Source organism: Anas acuta, chromosome Z, assembly GCF_963932015.1.
Source record: "Anas acuta chromosome Z, bAnaAcu1.1, whole genome shotgun sequence".
Lineage (NCBI taxonomy): Eukaryota > Metazoa > Chordata > Aves > Anseriformes > Anatidae > Anas > Anas acuta.
The window spans coordinates 9,892,637-9,905,315 of record NC_089017.1 but is presented as its reverse complement, the minus strand read 5'-3'; the positions used below and the strand labels follow the sequence as shown (position 1 = coordinate 9,905,315).

The following is a 12,679-nucleotide window of genomic DNA, read 5'->3' as shown; positions in this document are numbered from 1 at the left end:
CAAAAATAACAAAGAAAGACTTCTGTTGATAAGTGTTTTGAACCCTGGATACAATATCCATGTGCTTCAGCCTTCCTTCACTTTTTTAAAGCAAGAAAAACTCTGTAATAATAATTAAAGTTCTGTAACATAACAGTACATTAACATAAAGACAAAAATATTGTGTTATTTTTATTTATTGTTACCAATTATGACTATTTTACATTCAATTTTTATAAATCATCATAGCTGTGCTTTAAAAGCTAATATAAAAATCTTTGAAAGCACATGCTGGCATGTTTTTTTTTACTTGTACATTATACATAAGTAGGGTTATACTTTTTTTTTGTCATACATTTAACACAGTCTGTTATTTTGAATGCTGTATGTATGCTGTACAGGATTTGATAAGATGTATTTTCTCAGCAACACTTAGAGCCTTCTGCTGCATATGAGGAATAATAAGAATATACAGCAGAGTACACCCAGCACGTTTTTGTTTCCTCTAACTGTTGTGCTGGAGCAGTTCATGTCACAGTTGTCTTTTTTTTTGTCTCCAGAGTTGATTGCTGACATTTCCTTTTTTTTTTTTTTTTTCTGCTCATTGTTTATTTCTATTATAAACAGGCTGGAATACAGACCATCTCTTAAAAGCCTAGACATGGTAACAGCAGAGTCAGCACCCTTGCCGTCCTGCAGAAGCCCGTTTCTGCAGTAGGTCCGTACGGATGGGTAGGTGTAGGTTGGAGAGTTGTGTAAGTACTTCAATGCAAAAGTATTGAGCAAGTTAAAGAAAACATTGCTACTTTGAGCTAAGGGGTTTTGCCCGTAGTTTGAATCAGACATTGTAATAACACAGTTTTTAAATGAAGAGAATTCTATTATTTATATGCATAGTGTAATACAACTTAGTAAAATCTAGTAATTTACATAAATAATCTAAGAAATACTTTACAAATAAATACAAGCTGGGGCCTTTTCCAGACCCTTTAGATAAGACAATGGCAAAAGTTGCTCAACTGAGGTACTGATTTCAGTGTCCAGTATTCCCTATATTAATGATGTTGTGTTGCGGCTTGCATACTGTCACATGGCTGCATTTATTTTTTTTGTCTCAATGTTACTGTTGTTGATGCTTCTACATATTGTCCAGATTTACTGTTAAATACACCTGGTTGCTTTTACCCAAATAATAAAACCTTTTAAACACCTAAAAATGAAATTCATAGGTATAAATGATTTTAAAAGCAATTATTTTTGTTCATTGTTGAGGCTGCAGGAAAGAAACTAACCTGTTTCCTAATTTAATGCCTTTGTCCAGTTGCTCTGAAAGGCTAGCTATTGTTCCTGAGAAAGATGACATTTTTCTACTACTACATACATTTGGCTTTAAAACTCATGATCATAGAAACATAAAATGATCTCGGTTGGAAGGGATCCTGTGGGCAGGGACACCTCCCACCAGACGAGGTCATCCAGGTTATCCAGCCTGGCCTTGAACACCTCCAGGGATGGGACATCCACAGCTTCTCTGGGCAGCCTGTGCCAGTGCCTCATCATCAGATGAGCAAAGAATTTCCTCCTAATGCCTAATCTAAATTTATCTTTTTTTTTTTTTTTTTTTTACTAGTTTAAAACTCCCTGTCCTATCACTGTACCCCCTGATAAAGCGTCCCTCCTCAGCTTTCCTGTAGGCCCCCTTTAGGTACTGGAAGGCCACTATAAGGTCTTCTCCAGGCAGAACACCCCCAGCTCTCTTGGTCCCTCTCCATAGGAGAGGTGCTCCAGCCCTCTGATCATTCCCGTGGCCGTTCTCTGCGCCATGTCTTTCTTGTGCTGGGGGCTGCAGAGCTAGATGCAGAACTCCAGGTGGGGTCTCGCAAGGGCAGAGCAGAGGGGCACAATCCCCTCCCTCGCCCTGTTGCCCATGCTGCTTCTTACAAAGCCCAGGATATGGTTGGCTTTCTGTCTGCAAGCGCACATTGCCAGGTCATGTTGAGTTCCTTGTCAACCAACACCCCCAGGTCCTTCTTGGGGCTGGCCTCAATCCATTCTCTGCCCAGCCTGTATTGGTGCTTGGGATTGCCCGGGCCCAGATGCAGGACTTTGCACTTGGCCATGTTGAACTTCAAGACATTTGCACAGGCCCACCTCTGAAGCCTGTCATCCATCTGAATAGCATCTCCCTCTTCCACTGTGTCAACTGCACCGTTCGGCTTGGTGTCACCTACAGATTTGGTGAGCGTGCGTGATCAGTGCATCCACCCCAATCTCAAAAGAATAATCACAACACTGTAGTATCCCACTATTTTCTGTTACAACATTGAATTACCACAGCTCAAAAGCTCCTAGACAAAGAGTTGTACCTCTCTCTGCCTCTGGGTGGTGTCCAGAACCCTAATTATAGAGAGAACATATTCCTCACATTCTTCTTACCTCCTGGAAAAACAATTAAAGAAATCTTTCCTTGAGAAACCGAGGCTTGCACTTTTGAAGCTGTTTCAAGCTGATAACTTTTTGAGGCCTGCCATTCTTAATGTACATTGAATGTGTTTTGATGGCAATCTCTGGAGCTTCAGTGTCTAGGAACTAAATAACAAATCTTAAATAACATTGTTTTGTCTTTGACCTGTCAGCCCGTAATATAAATCTAATGTAGTAGACCAGGACTTAAGCTTTTTTCTCTTCTAAAAAAATAAGAAATGACAGTTAAGACATAATACGGATCATGGCTGTAGATTTTTTAATTTTAAAACTAGATTCCTTGGGTAAGGGATTTTGGCAATGAATAATGGCTTGTCATCAACTGGCTCCACAATCCTATTTCACTGTTAAAAATAGAAGACATGTATTAAGTATGTTAAATGACATAAACTTACTGAAAGGCTTTCTTCTGCCTGGGTTTCTGTGTAGGAAGCTGTATTTGTCTGGAGGCTTAGTACAACCATTCCTTTTCCTGGCAATTAACTCCTGTGATGATCATGATAAACTTACCTCCATGAATCTGGATGTTGACAGAAGTGTTTTTAATTGTCTTCAGCCTAATCTGTCAATGAAACTGTACTGTTTGTCAGAAGATTAACTTTCCATGGTATTACTCACACATAATTTATTTTTCTGGACATTTTATTTGATGTATTGCATATTCTAAACTAAAATCGTGTTTCAGTAAGCATTTCAGCTTTTGGTTTTCAAAGAATATTACTGATCTGAATTTGATAAATATTTTTTTGTGATTTTAAAGGAGACTTAGGGTCCTAAAAGAATTGTATAAAGCAAGCGTTTGGGGATGGTAGAATCACACACTGATATTGAAATAAGTTTTCTAATGTTTTATTTTTCACTGAAAATGCATTTTGTTGTAATTTCCCTTGCTAAACCATCTTTCATTGCCAGATTGAAAAATTTATTTGCAGAGCTGTGAATGTGAAGGTGGTAGGAAGCTATTTGCTATGGATGCTGTTTTTATAATGTATTGTGTGTTTTATGAATATCACAATATTTGCCTTGTTTAATCAAGTAGGGAGTGTGAACTGCTTCTCCAGCATCCAAAAATATACTTGAGATGCTGGTGTACAATACAGCGGTGCTACTATTGATTAACAAAGGTCTGTTCATTGTATTTGTATAGCCAAATGGAGAATTAGACTGGGGAGCTGCTTGGTGTTTTAAAATAAACACATTTTTGGGTCAGTCATAACTTGTTTCAGATCATTGTCATGGTATAAAAAACACAAGTGTTTATGCTGGTGCAAAGTAGGGGGCAAGAAAGAGGAGACTGAGAAGAGTGTACTACTGAGAACTGACTAAAAGTGTTTTTACAACTTTTTATTAATACATTTTGATTTGCCTTTCAAAAATTAATTCTCATACTTCTGTGTTGTGGGTGGAACTGAATTAACTGGGTTTTGTGAATTTTGTATATTAGTGGCTGATTTTATTTAAGAGATTTGAAGAGAAAAATTCCAAGTGATACTAGGGCTAAACTGTTAGAATCACTGCTGATACACAGAATGAAATAAGCAAATGCTAAAATTAGAATAATAGATATTAAAATGGAATTAGTTTACACAGTCTAATATCTGTCATACTCTTTAAGAAAGTTTTAGGTAGAGAAAGTTTTAGGTAAATTATTATAAGCTATTGTATGCAGTATCAGTATGGGAGAAATCCTTAACCTGGACTTTTGTAGGTAACTTATAATTGTTGAATATATTTTAACTGATTGTAACAATGCCTGAGTTATTCAGTTTCAGTAATTATATCCTGAAAATAAATTGAGAGGTTGAAATTTTAAATACTGAGCAAAACATGAAAAAAAAAACACGAAAGAAAATGGGGTGAGTGTATTTCTATGTCTAAAGTGAATTCATTGACATTTGGAGTTTGTGGATGAATTAAATACAGGATTCATTTAATACAGGAAATAGATTTATAGAAAAGATAAGGCATTAGCGAGTCAGACTTAATTATGTTTATCTAATCAGTGGAATCAATCTAATGTTTAAAGACATAAGGTAGTAAGGAATATATGTTAAAGGGCATATTTTTGTAATTGAGACATCCTTTCTTCAGATACAAAGCTGAAGTTACCAAGCTTTGATTACTTCACTTTTTTTTTTCTTCAGAAGAAAGGTGTCTTTTTTTTTTTTTTTTTTTTTTATTTCAGTTGTGTGGATTATCTGAGCAAATTCATCTCTGCTGTCCTGCCCTTTGCTGAAAGTGTGTTGTAAATTCATGAGTAGTTTAATGGACAGGATGTCCCTTCCGTAACTTGAAATACTCTTTGTATGTGTTCCCCTGTAGATAGAGCGTGGGATTTGAGGCATAAAATAAGAGAAAGAGGAAGACTTTATTTCAGAAGTTAGGCTTTGGAAGTGTAAGATAGTGTAAAATAAATGGCTTAATTATTGGTACCAGTAACCAGCGTTGATAAAAACATATGAAATATTAATCTTTTGTTGATATTTCATAATTTATTTTTCACCTTATATTGTGGTATGAGAAAAATGGAAGGAGCTAGTTCAAACAGTTCTTGCTGGTATTCTCACTTAATAGGCAGTATTTATGTGCGTGCAAAATCATGCTGCCAAAACCCATTATCGGTCGAAATCTATAGCTTCCTGTAAGGCTGCTCATCAGTAGATGAGCATTTTATTTAGTACAGCACCTCAAGCAATACAGCATATTAAAATAACCATTTTAGGTTATTTTAACTGTTGTGGGAGTGGGAGCACAAACTTGTGCTTGCCTCTTCTCCCACCTTACAGAACGTTTTTCGTTCATGACACTTAGGCTCACTGCTCCTTGTACCTGCAGTGCTGGTAGTCAGAGTTCCCACTCTACTCGCAACTTTAATTTTAAATTTGTATGTTTTTGTATATTTGCAGGTCATCCTGGGATTTAGAATTAATTGTATTCATTTGGTTTTCGGTGATGATGGTCCCTCCCTGTAAACAATCTGTGAATGTTATATCCTTGTATGTAGATTGTACTGTTCATTGCACAATTATATTTCACTTCAGGATAATTGACATTTTTTGTTTACTAATACTTGGATTGATACTTTAGTCATTTTATGTCAATACTTTGTAATCATGTCAGTTATACTGGAAGAGTTGCTTAACTTGTAGGTCCTTTCATGAGTTGTAAATCATAATTGCCCTCCATAAGTCTCACAATGCCATGGAGAATGACACATTTCCCCTGTCTTTATCTGTGTCTTTCTAATATAACTTCTTTAATTACTCAGTGATGTTGGTATCAGAAAACATTGTAAAGAGGTCAGAAGTAATAGAAGGACAATTACATTTTTAGTACAGATAAGAGGAGCATATCATCGAGCTGAAATGCAACAACGCAGAACAGAATGTGAACAGGCTAAAGGCTGCTGCTTCTTGTGTATCACCTCTCCTCAGGTGTTTTGCACTATATGTTGTCTTACTCCCAAGCATTTTTTTTTTTTGGTAATAAGTCATTTTGAGAGGGAGGTAAAGAAATAGTGTTCTTGAAATCTGTGAAGGGGGTGTTGTGTGTGTGTGTGTGTATTTGATTTTTGTGTGGTGAACAGCTTTTGACTTTGTCCTAGTTTTTATGATTAATTTGTAAGAACTAGTATGAGGTGCTAGAGATGGAGCTGTCTGCCATTTTGGACAAATTGAAAGGTTGAGTTGAAATGCCTATTCAACTAAAAAAACTACCTAGTTGTAATGACTGTTCAACTAAGAAAACAAATAGCATCCATCATTCTAGCAGTACTTAGATGTTTCTAAAGGATATCTGAACAGATATCTCAAATAAGACCGGAATACAGCCTCAAAATTGCTTTAAATATATCACAACAGTTTTTCTTCTACATCTTTCTTCCTGTTGCTTTCAGAGGAAATACTGTTGAAGCTGTTTTGAGGAACTGAAGCTTTGTATTTGAGATTTCATACTAGCAATAAAAATTCATTACCTACTATATTAAAATATTTATAAAATATTACAACTATTGCAAGACCTGAAACTTTATTTGTATTAATTTGGAGCTCTTGCTTAAGGATACTGAAGTAGTGAATTGATTTCACTTTAAGTATGCAATTCCTTTTCTTATGAAGTTTGTAAGGTTACTATGGCCTGTTCTTAATTGCTTACGTAATGGAGAAATGGCAGGTTCAGGAATAATAAAACTTGTATTCTTGTTCTTGATTTCAGTTTATTTGTGTAAACCTCATTTCTGCTCTTATTTGTCACTGATTATTTCAGCTTTCTACAGATCTGTCATGCATAGTATCACAATCATCTAGGTTGGAAAAGACCATCAAGATCATCAAGTCCAACAGTCGACCTGAATTGCTGAGTCCCAGCACTAAACCATGTCCCTTAGTGCTATACCCACATGCCTCTTAAATGCTTCCAGTGATTGGAACTCCACCAAAATGACAGTATCATTGGCACTTTGATTTTAGTCAGGTAAAGCTAAATTACAGGGCTGGGATTTAATGAAAAGCTCCATGTTCGTAGATAGTTGCAAATCTGATCTTAGAAACAGCAAGAGGGTTCCATAGGTGTTTAAGCTAGAAATATCTTATTTCTTTTTGAATCCTTAAAGTCAAACATTTATCCTTAATGTAGCTGAATTTTCTGTGGTAATAATGAAAATACTAGTGACTGCAGTCCTTCTATCTGGTAATGTTTCTGTAGTTAATCAGGTATGCAGTCACAGACAGTAGGGTCTTGTGGTTTTTATGACAAAACTAGAACAGCAAAACCACCACTTACATGAAGGAAGTATAGCAAATTCTTCCAATTCTGTTCTTCCACTCTGAATAACATCCTGGTGTTAACGTTAGCAGCTTGTAGAGAACTTCTGCTGTTAACCATTCTCACTTTCAAAATTGCACTACAGAGTTCTGAATACTACCAGAAATAATTAAAATTAGCCTGAACTTGTCATTATTTTGACTCACTGGAGTATTTTTGTAGGTTCATTTACAAAGATAAGTCCTTTTGATTACCAGGGAGCCAGTGCCTAGGATGCCCTGGGATGCTCAGTGTAGGGGAGGGGTCAGGAGGGGAGGAGGTGAGGGTACGGTACTTGATTGCACTAGTGATGAGTCAGTAATGTAATCCTATTACAGGTAATTTCCTCTGTGTTACATTATATAAATAAATTTTATATCTAAACCATATTTGGGGGTGTGGGGAGGTGGGGGCTGGAATTATGAAGTAGCAGTGCCAGGCCTGAGGATATTCTTCAGCAGGGCCAGAAACAAAACTCTGTAATTCCCAGTTTTTAGAATTTTGAGTGTAATTGACATGTTTAGCTAAGATTTTGTTTAGCAGCCTGCAACTTGTTCAGATTTATGCTGATTGTAAGGATTATTTTAAGAAGAAAAAATATGTACTTATGTCTTTCCTGAAGCAATGCTTCTCAATCAGCATTGTGTGATGAACACAATTTTGTGTTCATCAGAGGTGAAATAAGTATTTCATGGTTCTAGAATAAACACAAGCATATGCATGCACATACACACTTTCCAGAGCTCTCCTTGAGGACAAAGCCCTGTAACTGTGCATACTGATAGTAGTAGTTTTTCAGTTAGCAGTGAGAGAATTGACTAGCTGCCAGATAAGTTGCATTTGTGTTGCAAATTAGCTTGTCTTCTTACAGGTAAGTGCAGTATCTGAGTGGTTTTGACCGTGAATCAGATTTGCCAGATTGTAAAGAAGGATATAAAACATGACAAAGGCAGCAGGGCCCTCTGGTCACAGTTAAATGTAAAATGTTTTTGTGAAAGACATCTTACGACAGACTGTCAAGTCTAGACACTGGTTACTCCCATCATTATCTACTACTTTCAATTTGTTGCATTAACTCCTGTCGTTTGTCATTAAAATAATTTACTGCAGTATGCTGCATACCTGACCCTCAAAAAAATAAAATAATCATGAAGTAGTAAGTGATTTCTGATAAGGTTTCTTCACATGTTTTATGTGAGAAAATTAAAATGTTACTCTGCATGAGGAAGGATGTCTGTATCAGAGAGAGTACCAGAATCCTGATTACATGTTTTCCACTCCTGCACATTAGCTACAGGAATACCTTTCTCTGTTATTGGATTTGGTAGGTTTTCTTTGACAAAGGCAGTTTCAAAAGGAACTGCATTTACCTAATAGATGAAATGATAAAAACGTCCATTGGTACATGTGCCGATGAAATACAGCTTCAGAAACTGAGATTGAACTCATGTTGAAAACCTCATTTTGTAATTTTGGCATGATGATGGATGGTAATTGTTTTGGCATGTGATGAAATGGTATTTCTCATCTGCTCTTCTGTGGAAGTTCCTAAGAGAGATAAGTCTCTTTGAAGTAATTGTGGAGCTGTTTAATTATAGGGTATATTCAGCTGATTTAGTTGTAACAGAATTTTGCTGCATAAAAAATTCTGCTGCATAAATCTGACTTCTTTTCACTGTTTACACTATGTGTGCCCGGATGTCAATGACCTGATATCATGGGGTCTAATATATGCAGGAACATGAACTCTTACGAATAGTTAAGCTTTGAAATGATGGGCATCAGCTGTATGCATGCTGTTTTGTCCAATGGTAAGTTCTGTATAGTTCACCAACTTGAAGGAGAGCTACAACAAGCTTGTTTGCATTTATCTGGCATTTACTGTGGGGTAAGAACATGTATGTGGTTAGTTGGTGTTGAAGAGCTATAATGTACTTCTTTACCTGTGGTAATTAGTGTGGCCATACTTGAATCAGCCTGTTTAAAAAAAAAAAAAATGTTTCCTTTGAAGCTGTAGCAGGTAGCAAAGCAGACAGTTTTAACTTTATCCCTTTAAAATCACAGGTAATGTAGAGTACATTATTTACCATAAAATAACTATACTGTTGAGCTGCAGCCTGTTGGTGATTCATCAATAGCATCAGAATTATCTACAATTAAAAAAAAAAAAAAAAAGTTTGAAGACGTAATAATCTTGGGAAGTCTGCCTGTGAGCTTAAATGTGCTGTAGGTCACTAACAATGGATTAACAAAATTAGATGAACAAAAAAAAAATGTTTTAACCTGCTATTGCATGTTGTTCTTGCTAGATGCTTATATAAAGTACCAGTTCCCTCCCCACACCCAGCAGAGGAAGCATTTTACTATAAAAAGATCTGTCTGTCATAGAGGACTTTGAGGTTGTTTAACCCAAGAAAGCTGTGCTACTATTCTCCTTTATTGCTTTTAGTTTTCTCCTTCACCTGTTCATGAATCCTCTCCCACAGTGCAACCCTGCATCATCACCCAGCTTGTGAAAAAGAAAGTTGGTTCCTATAATCAGATTCTCATTGGCTTTTAATTTCTCTCTCCTTTCCATTTTATGTACACTGTATAGTTACTGGCTGGTGTTCTTTTCCTCTAGCTTCCACCAAAGTTTGATGAATTTGCCCCAACACTCTATTAAGATTGCTCTTGCTGATGTTTCTGGTGGCCACAGACCTTTCACCTTCATCCTCTGTGATATGGTTCAAGTATTCAACATGCTCTTCTTGAAATTTTGTTTTCCTCTGGCCTCTGTCTAACTGTGTTGTTCATCGTCCTCCTGAGACATCTGATCCTCTCCAAGTCCCTGACAATTTTGGGGATGTTAAATCCTCTTTTCTGCTGACATGGCACTTCTGTGATTTGCCTCTCTCCTGCAGGTGTGTCTTCTGAATTTGCTACCATCTCATTTCTTCAGTATATCTTAAGATGTTTTCAATGTCATTCTGTATGTGCCCTGTTTCAGTCTCTGCCTGAAGCATCAACTGAGGCAAGCCTGTCAGAGTAAAACTACAGGACTCTGGTGTATTATATGTAACTTGAATCAAGTTTTTTTTTTTTTTTTGTATTTTTTGTATTTTTTTTTGTTAAACCCAGAAGCATCTAATTAAATACAATTAATGAATATACAAATTTGGCATAACAGTTTTGTTTAAGAGCACAAGAGATCCCGTTTTCCCAGAAGTGTTATTGAAAAAATGAAGTGTAAGCATAAGATGTTTGTTTCATAAGTTCACAAAGCTGTACGAAAATCTGCCAAGTCTCTATAGCTCCCAGATGGTCAGTAGCATGTCTTAAGAGAGCAATTTTAGTATTTCAGGGGAGCCATGGGATTTCATGTCGTTAAATAAGAATTGGCAAGATCCATCACATCTTGTACTCTGAAACCATCCCAGATGTGTCCAGTTTTCAGTAATTTCTTCTTTTTTTGACATTTCAGTGAAGAAAATAATAACTATGTTCTGGTTATAATTGCATAACTTTTGCTTTGTAGTAAGGTGTACTATTTCATTGAAATCACTGTGGGTAGATAAAAGTCAGTATACTGTATCTTTGTACTTGCATAAATAGCAACTCAATACTTCAAAATAAGACAATTTTTTTCTTAAAAATGTATTTAATGTATCTTAATAGTATTACTGAAGTTTAGAGGCTTAGTTACAATGCATATTAGGGTTTTACTTTTGCAGCAATATTAATTTGATTTTATATAAAATGAATATACGGCCATTATTAATGTTCTGTGATTTCTTTATGGTTACATTAGATAAGCCTTATAGTAATCCTGGATGTGTGAAAATTAATGACTTTATAAGATTCTGTTTTGTTTTCATTTTGTCAGGAGATGATCGGATGTCCTTTTAAACTAGATGCCACTGAAGTTGCTGGTGTCATACAATCATACATAATCCTAATAAACCCCAGGACATTTTTCTACTCCATTTTCTACCTCAAAGCAGGATCAACTAGAGCAGCTTGCTCAATTGGGGTTTGGATATCTTAAATGATGGACACTCTACCACCTCTGTGGGCAACCTGTGCCAATATTCAGTCACCCTTTACAGTATTTTTTTAAATGTATTTCTTACATCTAAACAGAATTTCCTCTGTGTCACTTTATGCCCATTGCCTCTTTTTTCTGTTGCTGGGCACCAATGAGAAGAGTTTGGCTCTATCTTCTTTATTCCTGCACCCACTTCTGAATCAGATACCTCTACGCTTTGATAAGATCTCCCGAGAGATCTCTGCACAGTTCATATCTCTTAGCCTCTCCTTACATGATAGGGCCCTCCATGCCTTCAGTCATCTTTGTGGCCCCTGGTTCATATCTCTCTTGTGCTGGGCAGCCTGAACCTGGACCCTGCGCTCCAGATACCATCTCACCAGAGCTGAGAAAGATCCCCTCCCTCAACCTGCTGGTGATGCTTAAAGCCCTCCATGATGCTGTTGGGCTTCCTTTCTATGGGGGCATGTTGCTGGCTTATACTCAGTTTGCTGGCCACCAGGACTCGTGTTTTTTTTTTTTTTTTTTTTTTTTTTTTTTTTTTTTTTTCTGCAAAGTTGCTTTCCAGCCAGTAGGCCCCCAGCCTGCTGATGCTGGAACTATTTCCCACTGTGATAAATATCAGAGTTTTCTGAGGAATGTTTATAATATCACCAGTGGATGGGTCTGGGGTTTTTGAGCCTCATTCTTGTTTGTGTTGCAAGTTAATTTTTTTAAGTACTAGGTTTCATATCCTTTTTTTCTGAAGGCACATAGGATTCAATTGCACGTTGCTGTACATCATCTGTGCTATATATAGCATGTGTTCTGGATATATGTGCTCTCATTCTCTGTCAGGCACATTGGAAGGAGTTAAGTTAGGCATGTGATCTGCATTAAGATAAATGGAACAGCATTAAGCAAAAATTCTTTACCAGACATGACACGGTACTTTTTGCAGCTTGGCTGATGGATACTGCCTTGTTACATACTAGTAACTCAATTGTATGAGTTTATTTGCTTTCTAAGAAAAGAAATGGGAATAGCAAGTGGAATATTCATTAAATTTGTTTCAATTAAACCCAGAGCATGAATATTTATATTGAAGCTCTCTTTTTCAAAATTATTTCTTCTTCCTTACAATGATAAAGGTCCTGTACAATTCAGTTCAACAGGATCCTGAGGGACAGTAAAATGATGAAGTTTTTAATTTTTTTATTTTAGCAACTCTACCTACATGTTAGCTCATTTCTTATGTCAGCCAAGACATATGGTTTTACTGGAACACTGTTTTTACAACTGTATCTCTACAACTATATTCCCAGTTGACTTTTTCTGCAGGGCTTCTGATACTTAATACAGTTTGTAATCTTCTCTTTTAGAAGAATGAGGAAGACAATTCTTTGACAA

General features: G+C 36.4%; 1 protein-coding gene across 1 annotated transcript in view; it reads left to right on the top strand.

Annotated features, from left to right (window-relative positions):
- Positions 1-12,679, top strand: part of TTC33 (tetratricopeptide repeat domain 33) — a 52,342-nt gene that overhangs the window by 10,670 nt on the left and 28,993 nt on the right. The gene's annotated exons all lie outside the window — the stretch shown is intronic.